Source organism: Geospiza fortis, unplaced genomic scaffold (genome assembly GCF_000277835.1).
Source record: "Geospiza fortis unplaced genomic scaffold, GeoFor_1.0 scaffold75, whole genome shotgun sequence".
Taxonomy (NCBI): Eukaryota; Metazoa; Chordata; class Aves; order Passeriformes; family Thraupidae; genus Geospiza; species Geospiza fortis.
This window is the reverse complement of record NW_005054360.1, coordinates 1,959,081-1,977,643: the sequence shown is the minus strand read 5'-3', so window position 1 is coordinate 1,977,643 and position 18,563 is coordinate 1,959,081. Positions and strand designations below refer to the sequence as shown.

Genomic DNA, 18,563 nt, shown 5'->3' with positions numbered 1-18,563 from the left:
CTGAAAAAGTCTCATTCTTTCATACACAAGTAGGACTGTTGCCTCTTCTTCTGAGGAAGCCACCCAGCTTGCCAGCTGCCAAGCTCTGTCCATCTCTCAGCCTTTAACTGCGCTGCTCCTCGCCCTGGCTCCCTCCTGGAGCACTGCAGGTCCCGCTTCTGGGCTGGGAGCACAGCAAGGGCACACGGACCCAGCCTGAGGGACCCTGTCTGCTTCAGCACTGAGGCTTCAGAGCGAAACAAAACAGGAGGAAACAAAACCAAGCAGGAGAAGCAAACCCAAGTGTTGTTTTCCCACCGTACCTTTTAAGGATATTTTCAATAAGCATTGGAGGAGCATCGTCGCATTATCACAAAATAGTTGGATCGCAGTGAAAGAATGTGGTTCACTGCCAGCATGTGCATTAAACAGAAGGCACGGGGCTGACAAATGAATTAATTTGCTTTGTCACTAGTGCTTTCCGGGCTTGGACAAACAGCTGCTGCAGATCACTGCTCTTCCCCTGTGCACAGCCTGACCGATGCTTTCCAACCTTTGCCTGCAAGGTCTGAGGGCTCCACTGCTAAAAGGGTCCAAACAAGATGCGAGCTCATACATCCAGCAAAAAAATTTAGCAAATTTTTAGAGAGGGAAATATGTGCATGCAAAGGTGTTCTAACTCAAAGACTTGAAATACATTGGCATAATAAATAAACAAAAATAGGAAGAAGCTTAAAAGCACAAATGGTAACTGTGTGAAGAGCTTCACATTCGCTTTCGGGCAGAGCCGTGATGAATTTTTTGGCAGCCCCGGCGGCGGACCCGCGCCGTGAGGGAGCTCATCCCGGAGAGGGCTCACCCCGCAGGAAGGGGTCATCCCTCGGGGGGGAGTTCATCCCTCACGGAGGGCTCATCCCTCACGGGGGGCTCCCGGCGCCGCGCCCTTGCTCAACCAACAAAATGGGAACTAAAAGCTACTACCAGCAGTGTTAATGCCACAGGGATCCTGGAGAAGTGCCTCTCCATCTTCTTTGCCAAATTAAAGCTGCTTGTGGTGGCTGTGTTTCTGCTGCCTGTTGCAGTGACAGCTTTACCACCTGCTTTCATCTGACTTTAAGTAGCATGGCAATATCATTTGCCATGTTTGACAGATTTTAGAAGGGGTGGGGTTCACTGAAGGCTTGACTAAGGAGAGAGCTAGGAGAAAAGTCATTTTTAGGTGATAAAACAGGGCTAAATTTATGGGGAGGGATTCCCTTGTCTAATGCCTGTATCTATTGATGAACGCAACAACTAAATTCTTTTATGAGTGGCAGGATCTTATCTGAAGATGCAGCTGACTATGGGGGACAGATCTATCTGCCCTTACACTCTAGTAGGAAATGGTGTGTGCTCTGAAGGACTTTAAACCTGAGGCTCTTCATCCTTTCCAATGGATGAGATCCCAACATGTAGAGAATGAGCAGCCTTTTCTGTCATGTAATTGGTTTTTAAGACAGACACGTTGGCAGTCCTCTTTTTATGCTTATGGCAATGTATTACCCATGTGCCATTTTAATCAGTCTTCCTTACAGCTGCTCTGTTAGCCTGTGGTGTTAATCTTCACCCTGAACCTGCCCAGAGGCTATTAAAATTATGCCTGAAGAGGAAGATGCCTTGTGGTATCAGGTAGTTAGAGAAACCTGCCGGGCTGCCGGGATTCGTTGCGCAGAGCTCTCTCTGGCGAGTAATGGATGTGACTGAGCCATTAAAGGACACCGGGCTGCGCAGCCGGGCTCTGGAGACCTATCAACTTCAATTTATGGGGTATCGGGAACAGGAGGCGTTTTTATGAATTGGCTGGTAATAACTTAATTCACCTGTGAGGCCAGCTCCTGTTAATGCCTACGTTTAATCTGCGTGGAGCAATAAATAGCTATTAATTTGGCGTGTTGCATGTGGAGAAGGTAGATGATATTTGAGGAAAGAGCTGGGAAGAGTAGTAGGTGCCTTTGCATGCTACTTGTGTGCTTTCACTTCTGAATTCCCAGCTTCGTTTTATTTTACCTGGTTTTTAACAAGGTGCCTTTCTGTGCTTCCAGAGCTTCTTAATTGAGGTGATTTCTTAAACAGCCTGCCATATCTTTGCTTTTTATTCCCTCTAAATAAACTGTAGAATAATAACTTCAGGGGCAATGCTTTCAGTGATCATAGAAACGGCATGGCTGGGAGAGACCTTTAAGATCAAGTCCAACCGTGAACCCATCAACACTATCACTGTAACCCCTAAAGCACTAAACCATATCATCCAGCACCAGAGTTCTTCCCTTTGAGGAAGACTAAACAGTTTGGACAGTGGTGATCAACACCATTAGACCTCATCGCTATCTTTGGTAGCTGAATTCAGAATTTGTTTTTTACGGTTAGGTTTTTTGGATGAGGTTTGGAGTTCTTATTTTAAGTTTACTTAGATCAGGAGCCTTTTAATGAGGCATGTTGTTTTGTAGGTGTTCATTTTAAAATATAATAATTAGAACTTTGGTATGAAGTATTATCATCCATCAGGTCTCTTTTATGCAGGGATTTTATATCTTGGCCATTTTTATAGAAATACCTTACTTAATTTACTACTAGGTTATTCACTTACTGAAAGTATTCTTTGTCTTTAATTGATGTGGATGATCAAATCTATAATGTCACTTAGAATTAACATTAGGATTTTGCTAGATGTTCCTGTTTGGATTAAGATTTTTTGCATTCAGGGTGTGTGACTGCATGTAGCTTCTAAAAGCTGTCTTAAAGCAACAGTTAATTTAGGGTTTGTGATTTAGTCATGCAGAGCTAGGAAATGAGTGAATGAGAGTCATCAGTTTCAACTGTGCCAGTTTATTCATCTGTATGAAAAGGAGTAAAGCAGAAACGTAAATGCTGAGGACTTGATTGAAATTATTTCAGACACCGACTAGGTTTGGACTTTACTGTGAATGTGTTTATATTTACATGTGTACACTTAAAAGGAGATGGGAAATCCCGGAGCTGCAGATTGCTGTCGGTTGGCAAAGTACATGAAGGAATGGTAGCGGTATGATTACTCTGTTCTTGTTCTCTATGCACCCACTAGCAGAACTCATTAGAAACAGGATACTGTGTCGGATGGACCTTGAACATGAGTTAGTATTGCATTTTTGTGTTTGTAATAAAATGGTTTCTGTGTAGGAGCATGTCGTTAGGAAGCTAAATTTTAAATTAGGCATGTCTCAGAGCTCTAAGTTTTTAAGAGTACAGTGTAAAAGTCAATACCAGGTACAGAAAAAGCAGGCTAAGGAATGTGCTTCCAATTACTTTGGAAGTTTATTTGCATTTTTGTTAACATCCCAACACCTGATAGGAAATGGTCACAAGTATGTTTTCTAAGTGGCAACTTCCAGTCCTTTCCTGAGTGCCTTGCAGGAGTACTGTGCTTCTCACGAAGATGATGTTAAATCTGCTGCAAACCCATCTTATGATGTTGCAATGTTGCCTTTCGCTGAAACTCCAGCCTTAGTTCTGCTTTCCTGCACTGAATCTTCCCATGCTGTGTGGCAAGCACCTGGGCCACCCGTGAGCCTGTCATTTAATTCTAGCGTGTAGAAGGGAGCAAAATGGAATTATAAAAACTCATTCAGTAGTGTCTTCCCTCCAAACTAGTTTTTCTTTTTAAGTTTTGCTGTGGAACTTGCTATGATAATGAGTAGAGAAGCAGGAAAGAAATCCAGTCTTGCTGCTAGCAAAGTGTCTGTTAGTTGCCTTGTAGAGAATGTTTTGGAAAGTTGTTGCAGTGAGTTAAGCAAGTTTGACCATCTAGAACTACATGAATTATGTGTAGGAGTGATGAAAGCTTCCCACATAGCTGTGCTAATGCAGTTTAATCCCAGGCTATGGTGTGTGTATTCTTCCTGACCTCATCCCCTGCTTGCTGCTGGTTTTTGTTTGTTTAAGAAAAGATGGAGTATATTAAATTGTGTCCTCCTAATTTTCGTCTTAGAAGTATAATAATAAAGCTGAATTTATTTATACCTGCTTTCAGTGGATTGTGGACATTTCTATCACAAGTGATATCATATACTTATCTAATACAGTACCTTGCCCTGTATTACAGAAATAGTCAGAGTGCAAACATTACTTAATACACTTCAAATAACTTACACTGCAGTATCCTTAAAAGCCCTTGACAGCCCAGACCACTAGCTCTGTCCCGTGTCATGTTGGCCATATGGCAGTTCTGAGAACAGCTCTGATGCCATGTTTTTGTATTTTACTGAATTGTTTTTGAGCATTACCATGAAAAGTGTTCAGTAAAGTTCTTTGACAAATGAATTTTCAAAGACAGAAAGAGATGATAGATACATTGACATGCTCTTTTTTAAGCTGGCACTCTTGCATTTAGGGGAAACCCATCAGAAATAAAAAATAAGACATGTCTGAATATGCATAAAATGTTGATGTTCTTGAATATCTGCTTTTGTTATGCTTAACTACCAAAGAACACAACTTGAATTTTCCCCCTCTCCTTGGTAGGCTAACAGATTCCATGTGTTCTTAAGCAGTATCATTAAGCAGACTAGTCTTTGAGGCTCAAGATTTTGTCCTTAAAAATGTTTTATCAGTCTACATTATGAATCATGACTAGAATCAATCTTATCTCACAGTTGTAACCTCTGAAGAAAAGATGAGCTGCTAATATAAAAGGGTTTTCAGTCTATTTAATCTCTTGGAATCACATCTCGCTACAGTGGCCAACATCATTATTTTATTTTTTTTGTCAGTGATGTAATAAGCCTGCAGCAAAAAGCTCATGGAGTGAACTCATGGTTTCTATCCCCAGTGACATCAGTATTTAAAGACAATATTTGAATCAGTCCATAAACTGTAACTACAAACTATATTAAAGAGGAATTATATTATATGTGATATAAATTGGAGAGATGAACTGTATTGTAGTTTGCAGGGTGCAGAGGAGATGGTGACCCGTGAACACGGAAGGAACAGGCCTGCCTTGATCCTGTTTTGACTGTCAGGTGCTTGCCATACACGCCCCAGGGCCGTCCCTACGTGTATTCCATGGTTGCTGCTCCAATTCTGCATTTACTGCCAAGGGGAGACCTGGGGTGGTCTCACTGTGTAGCAGCAGTAGGCAGTGCATAATGGACATTTGCTCAATGTTGGTGTGCACAGCCAGTTATGGGCTAAAGCTTACTGGCAGCTTTCAAAGCAGAGCAATTAGCTATGGTGAAGCAAAGAAATGAGCATCTTTACTACAGGCAAGAAGTCACAAGTACTTAAGGGCTTTTTAAAGTGGAGACATTCAGTGCAGTGGTAGAAGGCTTACAACTAAAATTTTGTATCAGAATTTGCATGTTGTTCATGTATAAAATGGGATTATATATCTGAAGTCTTACAGATCTTTATATGTTAGATAAAGCTTACATGTACCCATTTAAATAATTATTTTGATTAATTATAATGTTAGGACCAGTTTATCTCGGACAAGTGTGGAGGCAGAATAAATACACAATTTGAAATCCTCTCTCCCCCCAGCTAAAATAAGTCTTTTGACTTCTCTTGTTTCTGCAGAATTTCATATAGAATCAGATGTCTGGAAGTTAACTAATTTAAATTTATTCTCCTAACAATTAGAAGGAAAAAAAGTGCAAATATGTAGTATGTCCAATACTGGATGCAATGTCATATTATTGTTACCTTTTCCTTTTCTTTCAGATTCCATAGACTCTCAGTTTGGCAATCTGAAAAATGCATTATCTTATGCTGCTGTTGAAGTGAAAACAGTTATCCAGGTAGAACTCCCTTGTGATGACTCTTGCTCATTGTTTTCTGATACTGAATTAGGCTGTTGCTTGTTTTCTGCTGTCCTGAGCAATAAATAAATGTGTGTAGGTCAGTATCAAAGACCAAGAATAATTTCATATCATGTTTAGTATTAATAAATAAAGTTGTGGAAGTGTTGTACCATTATGTGGTATAAGTATTGTGTGTTGTCTAATTGCGTACTGCTTTATTGTCTTGTAAAGACAGCCTCTTTTTTGAGTCAAAAATTACTAAAATTTCTTGTGTTATTTCATCACGTGTGCTAGGAGAAGTTTTGAAAAAATAGAGAAGTATTGCAAATACAGCCAACAGTTAGTAAGGACTGACTTTGAAACATGTTGCATCATAAATTGTGTAGCAAGTTTAGGCATAGAGTAAAACTGCATCAGATCTACTAATTGTGTCTCAGAATTTGAGAACACACACATCCATGTATAAAAAGTGCATAGAAAGCCTTTATTGCTTTCGTAATGTATTGTTTAGTGGATTGAGCTTGGTTTAGCCAGTGAAGCTGTTCTGAGAGGAACAAAGTAGTTTCAGATACGAAGTGCAGAGCTGCTGCTTCACAGACAATATGCCATGAATGCTATCTAAAGAAACAGGCTTGACATTGCTAATTATACGAGAGTGAAGTATATTTATTTCACACATCGATGTGACCGAATCAGAAGCTTCAACTGGCATATGGGGAAGGTTTTTTGTGGATTTAAAAAACACCTTACAAGTTCAGCTGATAAAAAGCTTTGCTTATTTATCACAGCCCAGGAGAGTTGGAAAACAAGAACTAAATCTAGTCTAATTCTGAATCTAAACAGTCCTGAATTTCTTCAGAGTTTTGACAGATACAGTAATGAAGATTTTCAGTGCCTGAACAGATACTGTGGTAGACGTTTTCAGTGAATAGCTGTTCATGAGCAGTTAATTATGTCATTGTAATCTGGGTCATTTGGGAAGCTATGAACACAGTTAACTTCTGTGTTAGGATTGCATTGTAACTGAAATGTGTATGTGGAAGGGGGAACGCCAGAGCTGCATCATCTTGAAACTAGCAAGGCTGGAGAAGTGACCAAAACCAACCTCTCACTGAGGTTGCTCTCACTAGCTTGCTGCCTAGTTAAGGTGAATGAAGGCTAAAGCTTAACGAAGGTGTGAAATCGCTACTCGAAATAATATATGAAAATCCTTGCTCCTCCCTTAATGCTTTCCCTCCTACCAGCCCAAGGCAGTTAATGCTGCTCCCACCAAGACAAACAGCAGCCCTTTGTTAGCTGTCTTGCCCGGGGCACACCCTGTCCTCGCACTGCTGCTGCTCTCTTGCCATCTGGGAATCTCAGGGACCCTGAAAGGAGCCTTTTGCTGCCTGGTCTCCAAGGTTAACTGATTCAGCAAATGTGTGTTACCTCCAGTACACATCGAGCTAACCTGTACCTTCAGTCCTAGCATTTAATTTCTGTGGGGATTGGAACATCCAGTACCACAGCTTGTAAACTTCTTACTCAAAGATTGGTTACTTCTCTAAGGATCCAAATCTGTGACTTTAAAACATCAAAATTATATGTGCTAGAAACTTTGTCTTGGTATTAAAATGGCACCACACGTACTACAGCCCAACAAGTCTGAAAGGGCTTGAGCTGCAGTGCGTGACTCTGCTTCGAAAGCTGTCGAGTGTTTGAAATGTGATACAGACAGTGACTTGGACCACCTTCCAGCTGCCTCCACCAGTCTGAGCAAGGGTATCAAAATGGCAAGCAAACCTCAGAGGATAGAACTGTGAATGGCATGCTTTGAGCCAAGTGCTGAAGGGTGCCTTTGGTCCCTCATCTGACTGCTGTGAGAGTCATGTGTCTGCGCCGTGGGACCTGGCGAGACACCCTGGGTGCTCCCCAGGGAAGACTGGCTGCCTTCAAGAAATCTTGATGATTAAAATGGGGAGTAAAAATCATGTGCAGCAGCTGAGTACTGAGGCAAGACAGATCAGCTGTCCGGCAAACACATTTTTGTATTGAGTGTAGAAAAGACAGATGTTTTCCTTTGTTTAGAACCGTGGCTGCAACTTGCAAATGTAGATGGTTGAATGCTGTTGTAGTCTCCATTTGTTTAGAGATGCTGAAGGATGCTGCTTCTAGTGGATGGTGGGCATGCTGTCAGCCAGACTGAAGAAGAAACTGTCACTGGAAATAGCAGCTTTCTGGACTGCAGCAGGAGACGAGAATATCTTCCTGAGCAGTTAGATGTGCAAAGTTTTGCTGGGAGTGCCGCAAAGGGAAGGATTCACAAGGCAGTTACTGGAGGAGGGAAGTTAAAATGGACAAGTGACTTACTGGGAGTCAAATGACCAGATTGGCAACTGGAGAAAAGCTGAAAACTTCATTGTGCCAGCTGTGGAGGCTTTTGCCTCCCAGAAGCTATGGAAACTTTTCTAACACTATGTACTGTATTAAACATTATCTTAGCTCCCAATTTCTTGACATATGCATTTATTACTTAATGAAGATAATGAAGATTCCTTCTCATTAGGGGCTTTTATTAAACTTGGTCACATTGATACATTAAGACTATTAAACACCTTCCTTTACAAAGGGAAAAAAGCTTGGGATGGGAACATAAGAGTGTTAGAAACCAATACAGAAATTTGTCTGAAAAGAAGACTCTTCAGCTGACATGGCTGTGGAAGATGTTAAATATTTTAGATACAGAAAGATACTCTAGCAGAGCTGTAAAACATACTTTTTTGTAGATACCTGATTTAAAGAGTCATGTGCAGGCATTAATATGACAAATATTTGGATTTTGAGAAAAAACAAGCCCACACATTTCACACAGCCCAGGAGTCTTAGGTAATACCTATTAGGAAAGGTTTGCAAACTGAGTAACCTTTTCTCACAGTAGAAGCTGGCTGATCTGCTAATTATATTTAATAAGTCATAGAACACTAAGGGAATGTAAGAAATTTTGCCAAATGCTCTTTTTCTTTTAATATGTAGAGAAGAGTTGGCTAGGGGCTGTGTGTGACCCAAATCAGTTCTGATTGGTTATTATCACCTTCACTGACTGTAAAAAAGTACAGAGAAACATAACCAACATGTGTCATATGAAGATGGGTCATCTCAACCCAGTAACTCTATCCCCAGTGGTTCCCTTCTGGGTCAGCAAAGAGAGGTGGTGTTAGCTTTTTCTTATGGTCTGGAACTAAAGCATCCTGTAGGAAGATAGGTTTAGGTAAATACTCTGTTTAACTGCTCTGTAAATGGAGGCAGACAGCAATTGTAACACAATGTTTAATTCTGTAGCTTTTTTGTGTAGGTGGACATGTAATTGATGATGGCTGTTGAGTAAATGTCATTTTTTTAATGTTGAATTTGTATTTTACTCCTCAGACTTTCAGCTTTGCCATGCTATTTAATGAATTACACATAGCTGCCTTGACTTCCTATGGGTGATAGCAATTACACTTGAAAGAAAGCAAGAGGTATTCTGGTTTCTTTATCCAGGACTGAGCTCACCATTTTAAGTGCTGCTAACTTACATCAGGGGGTTAAATGTCCTACCTTATTAAATCACTTACTCTGTCTTCTCTAAAGCTTTCATTTAGCTTTGATACAGCATTAATATTTAAAATGTATGTATCAGTTCAACAGACACATGCATTACTTATCAAAACACTACAGCTTATTAAAACAAACCTGCTGTCATCACAGGTGAAAGTCTAGTGTGACACGTAGTGCCAGGAGGTGTGTTGTACATTTTCACAAGGTGTTCACTTGGGATGGTGGGTACTTCAGGAAGAAAAAACAAAAGTGGGTGCGTCATCCCTGGTAGTGTTCAAGGCTGGGTCAGATAAGGTCTTAAATAACCTCATCTAGTGGGGGTATCCCTGCCCACAGCAGTGGAGTTGGAGCTAGGTGATCTCTTAGGTCCCTTCCAACCCAAACCATTCTATGATTCTATGAAAAAATCACCTTGGTAATACGAACGGAGTATCTCCAGATTGCTGACAAGAAAACATGCATGCACATTAATATGGTCTAGCACTAACAGACCACAGTAACAGGGAAGTATTAAGTAATTGGACCTTCTGTTCAGTGTGTTTGTATGAACAGTTTCTACTGTGTCAGAGCAGCTAAGTTTAAATTAAGATTTCTTACTTTTGCCTACATTGTAAAGATATTAATAATAAATTTAGTTTTCCTCAGTTGTCTAAAAGAAAATCTCATTTTGTGTGTGATGCTTACGGTTAGGTATTTGTTTAGCTGCTAATTTGCAGCTCATAAGGTCACTCAGCAGTGGGATAAAAATAAGAGTGTGTCTTTCTTCCAGTGCCTGCACAGGCGTGGTTGGAGTTGCTGCTGTCTGTCTGCAGGATTCCTGCGTGCTTCTGTTGCTCCTGGCTCCCAGGCTACAAGGACAGTGTCCTCACTACAGAGGCCAGACAGCTTCATCCCTGTCCTAGCACTGGGGTGCTTCTCACTCACTGGCAGGTCAAATTCAAATACTGATTTTTCTTACTTTTAGGTGTGCATTTGAGAGGACAGTGAGCAAAGGGCTAAACCTTCCCTTTGTGCCCTCCAATTGGTGTGGGCCTTACAGCCCATGTGCTGGTCATCACACACGAATGAAAAGCATATTGTCACCTTCTTCCTCTCAACAGGGCTAGGTTTTGATTCTGCTTTAACAACTGTTAATGTCTCCCTACTGTTGTTCCTTATATAATCTCCTGAATAGTGGAAATTAAGAGAATATATCTCTTCCTCTGTTTATATTTTGCTGGCTTTAGAAAGAAGCAGATCTCTCGGTAGTTCTTGGAATGCTTTTTAGAGGCATTAAATAATATATTGTTCTGAATTAGTAAGTAATAATATGACCTCTTCTTCTTGAAAATACATTCTTGAGTAGTATGCCAAGATGTTATCTCCCCACTTGAATACTTGACTAGAGATATGAGATTTGATATGGGTGTGTGTGACAGCCTGCCTTCCCAGTGGAGAAGTAAGAGCATGCCACAGCCTGACTGAAAGCCTAATGTCTAATTACCTTGTGCTGAATCTTGTGATGTTTTTTACGGTTATAATAGGAAAGGTAATCCCAAATCCAGTGTTTACATGTTGCAGATTGACTCAGAAATCTAGAAACTAGAAGTTACAAACACATGGTAAATACATCTTTTCTCTTCTTTGTAGTTAGATAATCTTATTTTTTGCCGGGGGGGGGGGGGGGGTGTGTGGATGTTTCTGTGCATAAGCTGTTCCTCATATGCATGTCTACTGTACAAGAAATGCTTTCATTATGTATGTGTTTAAGACAGTCCTCACTGCAAGAAGACTGAATGTGTGTGGGTATACGTGTGCATCTGCAGCTGTTACCAAGGGAAACATCTGACCTTGAGCTTCAGATGATTGTTGCATCAAACCTCTCTCCCTAATGAGTCTTCCCCACCTTCCTCATCAGTGAACCCTTTCTCAGGCCAGGCGAAAAAACAGAGAGTGATGAGGTGCAGAAAGGAAAATGTCAGATGCTTGCCATTCTTTTAGTAGAATCAGCACATTTCAGGAGAATTTTTTTCTGAACTTATGCTGGAAGGGAACAGAGAAGTAGTCCTGGAAATAGTAAAGCTAAAGGAAAAGCTCAGCAAATCCACTGGATCATACAGGAACCTTGTAACAAAGCATGGATGGTAAAAACTTTACATACAAGCCTATTTCTAAAGGGTCAAGAGATGAGCTGTTTGGATCACCAGATATGGAACTGACTTCAGTCCTGACATGAACTGAGGTAGTGGGACCACAGCCTAGGTTGGTGGTTCCCAATCAGTAAGTTGCATTGTCATGGGGCACAGTGTTGGTTCTGTTTCCTTTTCTTTGTTAGACAATGCTGAAGAGAGAACAGTATTGTCAGGCTGGCTTGGACGTCTCTTTGTAGTAGTTCTTTAAGTGGTGCTGAGATGTTTCCTCCATGTAGCTAAACTGGGCTGTGTTCTGGCAGTCATCGTGAAGCAGATTTCTTTCTCTCTTGCTGATGTCTTATCAGAGAGTTCTTGATCTGACCTATTTTCATGGGAGTCTTTGGCTTATGACTTGGCATGGGATTTAATAGCTCCCAGAATTACCTATGTAGTTTTATAAACTTGGAATTAAATATAAATGAAGAAAGAAGAACCTTGCCAATAAAAACTGCAAGTTTTTGTGACTGTCAGCCTGAGGCCTAGCATAAACAACTATTCCTGAGATCCCCTAGTAATATTTCCAAGACAGTATTTCAGAAAGTATTGTTTCAAAATAATATACTAAAAAATAGCTGTGCTACCTGGGACACAGCATTCCTTTACTGTCATTGCAGTGACATAGCAAAATAATTCAGGCTGCCTGTAAACTGACCAGGGGTGAGTGTAGGAGAGTAATCAGAATATCTGAGAGGGAATTGTGTAAATCATTTGTGGGTGCAGTTTGGAAGAAGCAGAAGACAAGAGTATTTTGAAATGGGTGCAGTTCTTGGCATCTGCATATTTTCTGAATGCTCTAAGTTAGTTTTGTATAGACAGCTTTTCCTTTTGCGTGCTTACAGTGTTTCTGAAGAGTTCAGTTTCCTCTTTTAATGCTTATCTTAAGGGAAAGACCTTTTGTGATACAAAATATTCTCAGTAACTTTATTCCACTTTAAAGGTAAGCTTCTGCAAAAATGAATTATACTTCAAGTAATTTGTGTACTTACAATTTTGTAATAGTTAGAGAAATGAAAACCAGTTGAAGTAGATTTCATCTTCCAGTTTATTTACTTTTGTATCAGACTGCTGAATGTCAAATTTGTCAGAGGCCCTATATATGATATTATTATAGTATTGTATTTTGCTGTCTAACACTATGGTAAAATAATCAAAATGATCTACAAACAGTTAACTGCAATTTATCTTAGCAGTATCCAATATATCCCTTTCTATATGTGATGGAGAGAAATGCAGCTGAAGTTGAGATGAGTATTCCCACTTTGTGGTACAAGGGAGATCAGGTGGTGGATTATGAGGAGGCTGTATAAGGCCAAGAAGCAGAAATCTCTTTGGTACTTCCAGATGAAAAATGATCAAAGACTTGATGTGAAGTTGCAATGAAGATGTGAAAGTGGTCCTTTGAGCTTGGCATGTGCTGCTAAGGTCCAGTTTGCTGAGGTTAGGGTAGGTCAAATAAAATGTGCCTGTTTATTCTCAGCAGGCCTAATGGGAAGTCTTTGGTGGTATCTTGCGGCACACCTTTTTTCAAACCTGTCTGAATTATGCAGTCATATGCCTAGAATATACTATGGATCAGATCTGTAGGCTCTCACAGTGAATAAAAGAGTGTATGCTGTTTGGATGACAGGGTTAAAAAGCTGTGGTATTCTGTTATAAGCAGATGAACTAAAATAGTAGAAAATGCTGTGGTGTGATATAAACAAACTGAAAATGGACTGTAATGCTGTCTTGCAGCTAGCATGCTCTGTGCTTTGCTAAGAGAATAAAGCTAAGTAAAATACAGATGGAGATTAATTTACAGAAACTGTATGGCTCAGACACAAGTTTTATTATTGCTCTGAAAAACTTTCCATGTGTTTAACCACAGCAGTTTTGTAGGGAATAGGGACGTATCTCTGGATGTAAAGCAAGTTGAAAGGCTGGTATGCCTTTCAAGTTATAAAGGTTAGTCTAATAGAATGTTGTTTCTGTGACTGTTCGTGTCTAACCATTTGTCTTACACCCTCATGATTGCTGTAGTTTTTCTGTTTAAGGAGGGCAAAAGTGGCGATTTGAAGCTTTCAACAGCAAGCCCTTTCTGGCTCCTCCTGATGAAGATAGTAAGGGCTGTAGCAAATAAAGGGCCCGTTGAGCATACTAGATGTCATATTGTTTGGGGTAAGAGGATCTGCTGTGTGTGTGCAGAATGCTCAGGGTGCAGATCATAGGAGTGCCTGGTTGCATGGAGACAACCTGATCTCTTTCAGATTTATGAATACTGCATGAGAGGTGTGCTTTCTGCAGAGGCAGCATGAAATGATGAGAAATGAGGTTATGGGTCTAAGACATCTATGAAAATATACTCTGTGAAGTTTATTCTTGGCAAAGTTTGTCCTGCTGTGATATTAATATCTGGCTTTGCTTTCTGTGTCAGGCAATACCCTGACAGATGGTTATATCTTAGAGTTGTATCAGAATGATGTTATTTGCTTGACAGGTATTGTTCTCTTAGGAACATGGGACAGGAAAGGACCTGCCTATTCATCAAGTTTATTTTCATGCTCTTGTAGGCTTTATGTCATACAGACATAGCCATATGGAGTGCTGTCTTAAAAGCAGCTGAGCCTTTTCCCCTTGCTGTTTTAATTAGAAGCCTCTTCCAGTGCTAAATTCCTCAACATGATGAAGCTGCTTAGATTGTTCAACCTAAATTTATTCATCATCAGTTGGTAACAATCCTGGTCCTTTTATTTTAAATAGATTTTTCATACTGTTTTATAATTCTATCAGTGTTTTTATACACAGCCCTTGCTTTTTCGCTCAGCTTTATTTTTGTTAGGCCAAGTCCTTGCAGCCTCCCTCAGTTCTGTGGAAGTAGAGCAAATTGAAGGAATGGGTAGTTGGAGACTTTTCAGCTTTCACGTAGCAGGTTTTTCCAGTTCTCTGAGAAGGGCGTGTCTTATTCTTTGTACTCTTGTTGATAAAAGAAGTGAATAGGAGCTTCCTTGTTACTACATTGCACCAACAGAAACACAGATAGAAAATTTTGTATTTTAAACTCTCTGAAAATTGTCTTCAAGTAGCAAGATTGTTCAAACAGTAGTAGGGACTTGTGGTATATCCTCTCATTTAGGAATAGAGACAATCCCCTCAAAGGGGTGTTGAAAGGCAGGCAGATGTTTGATTGCTTCAAGTGCGTGAGTTCCATTTTGTTTTTTGTGTTTTTCCTTAGGCTGTTAAATGTTCAGATCAGTATTCTGTGGCTGATCTGTGCACAAATTCTTTGTGCATTTTTAATGACTTACTGCTAAAATATGTGATCAAAGATAAATCAGACCAGTTACAAAGGAATCAAAAACTGGAATTATATTTAAATATTTTTCTGACTAGTATTTATAGACATGTGCTACTTGTAAGGCTCTCAGTAAATCAGTGTTCTCTCCAGACATTTATATTTAAAAGATATTAAGGGAAGGTGTAAAAGGCAAATACACTTTCCAGAATTTCGTAACAGAATTTTAAGAAAAAAAATTTGAAAAAGGCTTCAGTAGGAAGACCTGACCTAATTTCTTCCCATTTAAAATCCTAAAGGCTGTTGTCTTGGAAAAAATAAAGCAAATACTGTTTAAAATGCAGTGGAAGGTTTTATGTCCCAGGTTTTGACAAAGAACATAAGCTTTGTAATGTTCAACACTGCAGCTCATAACATTCAGGCTCATGGCTAAGAAAGGATGGAGGCATCATATGATGATGAGATTCTGATTTCCTGATTAGAATTTGAAATCTGTAATGTGGAACACTGGTACAGTGAAGCTGGTTGGTAGGAAACCAGGGTGTACCTTAGACATTCATATGACCCTTACATTTATCAGACAATAAATCCCATACCTCTTTCTGCAGTTTTCTCTTGGGAAGATGCTTTTGGTACCTATCTTATATGTAGTGGACTGGCAGTTATTAGCTGATGAGTCCAAGAAATAGGAGGCCTTGTTCCTGGGTCCTTCTCAACCTGGGGGATTTCAAGTCCACATTTTTCTCTTCCCAGAGTGCCATAAGCTCTGGTTCCTGCCTAGGTAGGGAATCCAATCCCCAGACTGCAGATTGACACTTCTTGCCCACTCTCTGGAGTCTATCAAGGTGCATTTCTGACTGCGTTGTAGAATCATGGAATTGTTAAGCTTAGAAAAGACCTCTGTGATCATGGGGTGCAACCATTAAGCCAGCACCACTGTGCTCACCTCAGAACAGTGTCCCCAAGTGCCGTGGTCACCTTCCTCTCAGGGAGGATATGGCAGTCCTGTGCAAAGTCCTGTGCAGGCTGATGTGTCAGGTGTGTTCTCGTGAAACACGGATTCAGTTCTTCTTGCTTTTTCAGGAAAGCAAATTCCGCAGCTGGAGAGCAGGAGAATTAACATCTAATCAATCTGGTTTTATTCTAATTTAATATTTTTAGCAGTTGTTTGAGAACTGTTTTCTGCTTAATGTTTGACCAGAAAACTTTTTAACAACTTGATTCCATTTCCAGCTGTAATAAGGAAATGGAATAGTAATGGCCATCATTGATTATATCACTTCTGGGCATGAAATTTGAGTTGTTTCAATTTATGGCTTTTTAAAAAAACCCCAAACTCATCATGTATGTATCTTTTTTTTTCTAAGACAGACATTTACTTTTGAATCCTGATACAGGAAAACAAACAGGAATGTATAGCTGTTATGGTTTAAAATAAATAGAAGATATTTTCTATATTTGCAGGCTATACTGGAAAACCCAACTGTACCTGCTAAGTTACATAATTTCTTTTTTCTTTCTAAGTGGTGACATAATACATCTGCAAAAAATATTCCCACTCTGCTCAGTTAAAGAAGGCAAGATTACAGTGAATGGGAGACCTTAGAAGACTGTAACCTAGCTGTGAAACTTACAGATAAAATAATTCAGAATTTTTTCATTGCATTTTTCTATGTTGTTTTGGTTCCCTATGTGATAACTCTCAAAGGTTAAGCTTCTACCTGGGCAAAGTTGTAATAGAATGAAATTAGACAACTTTGGCTCTTAAGGAGTTGCTTAGCTTGGCAGTGAAAAAAGAATGGGAAGAAGTTTCCTCAATGAAAAAAATTAAAATAATCATGCTAACTGCTGTTTTTTAGCTCCAACCTGCTAAATCTTTTGTGTTTCTCAGTGTGAGACAATGGTTTCCTTCATGCATCAGTGACTTCTTTAAAAATACAATTCCTGGATGCTATGAAGCAGAATTCATTAAAAAATCATGTTGAATACTGGTATGATTGCACACTTTTGGGGATGGCTGTAAAGCAGAAGGAAACAATGTGTGCCCTTATAGGATAGGTTTTTGTGTCCTGTATTGTGTGGAATATGAAGAAAGGGCAGCCCATACATCTGATCTGCAAGACATCTTGCCTTAAAGTGGTTTAGTTTTCATTGCTGGCACAGTTCACAGCAAGGAGCACATGTGCAGTGTCTGAGATACCTCAACACGGCAGCTTCTGCCAAATTTCACTCATGTTTCCAAATGTAATATTATGCTTATGTCCTATCCTGACTCTGGCACTGAATTAAAACAGCACCTGTTAATATTAAGAATAAATGAAGTTACTGTAATGTTGAGGATAAAGAGGTTTTGGTGAAAGAAAATTGGATATGAGATTTAGATTTCCTGCCTTATTAAATATTTCAAGTGGTGGTGTTCCACTTCAGTTTTATTTAGAAGTCAGAAAGCAGTATTACAATGGTAGCACACACCTTTTTACTTAAATCTTCTTTCGTGAGCTGGTATTTGCTGTTATTCAGTTCAAATGCTTTTAAGGGATAAAGAGAAACACTCTGTAACATCATTTTTGTTTTTGAGATAAGTGGTTTTTTTCGGAAGCTTGTTATTCCTCTGCATGTTGACTGATTCTCATTTGCATTTAAATCAGCTTTAGCAGAGTTGTGTAGCTCATTGGTGTTCCTCTTCAGTCTGACAGCTGAAGAATAGCAGATGCAAGTATGAACATTAGGCTAAGGCTTGCATTGTGCAGCCAACAAGCATTTGTTCTGGCTGGAGCAGAAAGTTAAAACACAGATTTCTTTCTGCTTCACCAGTGAACATTGCTGAGTTTTCTGGGTTCAGTTCTGCTTTTGGGTTGCACTGAAATTACTAAAAGCAGTGAGCACCTGCCCTGTAGATGTTACTGCTATGGATAAAGAAGGGTAATGCTATTGATGCCCAGTTGTTTTTCAAATACCATAGCTGTCTTTCAGGATACTGTCTCAAAATAATGTGTTTTCTTTAAGACTGAAGAATATATTGCAAGAAACATCTGTTCTGGGCTCTGTAACTGAATTTCTCTTAAGAGTGGTAAATAATGGATCATGATGATCTAAGCACTGTTCTGTTTCTAGTGGGAAGAAAGAAGTGGGGACAAGAAGATGATAGTACCTTTATTAGGATATTGGCAAGGAGATGACTGGGGAAGAGAATCCTTTCTATTGCTGCTCAGAATGAACATTGTGTGGCTCCTTGGATGGGAACGGAGGAGCAGCTGATGTCAAGGACCGAGAGATCCAACGGGATCTTAAAGAAGTTGGGCAATGTCTGCCTTGCACTGAAAAATATGATTAACATGTTAGATTCTCCAAAAGACTAATTGTGGAGAAAGTTGTCTGGGGAGAGCTGGTTGTGTTCCTTGGTATGACAGTTCAATACTTTCATCTCCTAATATCCATAATGAAAATCACTGAAAAAACAAACTATCAGAAAAGAAGCGGGAGAACTAGTGATTTTAGTTGATGAACATTGTTTTAGAAGTTCTTGTGAATGTGCATTGCTTTCAGTGGAATTAATGGAATAGAAAAAAACCTGCCTTCCAGATTTTATGTGATGATAGAAGTACCTTTCTTGTCTTCTTGGAAAACCAGGCTTACTTCAGTTTGATATACTTGTGTCTGGGTGTGTCTTGTTCAAATGTCAGTCCTAACTTAGAAGCTACAGAGGCATCCTCCTCAATAAATCATTACTTGAAGGCAACACGCGCTAGG

The 18,563-nt window shown here is 39.7% G+C and overlaps 1 protein-coding gene across 1 annotated transcript in view; it reads left to right on the top strand.

The window, feature by feature from the left end:
* Window positions 1-5,712: 5,712 nt before the first annotated feature.
* Window positions 5,713-18,563, top strand: part of MPP7 (membrane palmitoylated protein 7) — a 141,501-nt gene continuing 128,650 nt past the window's right edge. The window contains exon 1 of the mRNA XM_031059324.1: window positions 5,713-5,792. The gene's annotated coding sequence lies outside the window, so the exon portion shown is untranslated. The remainder of the gene's footprint in view (window positions 5,793-18,563) is intronic.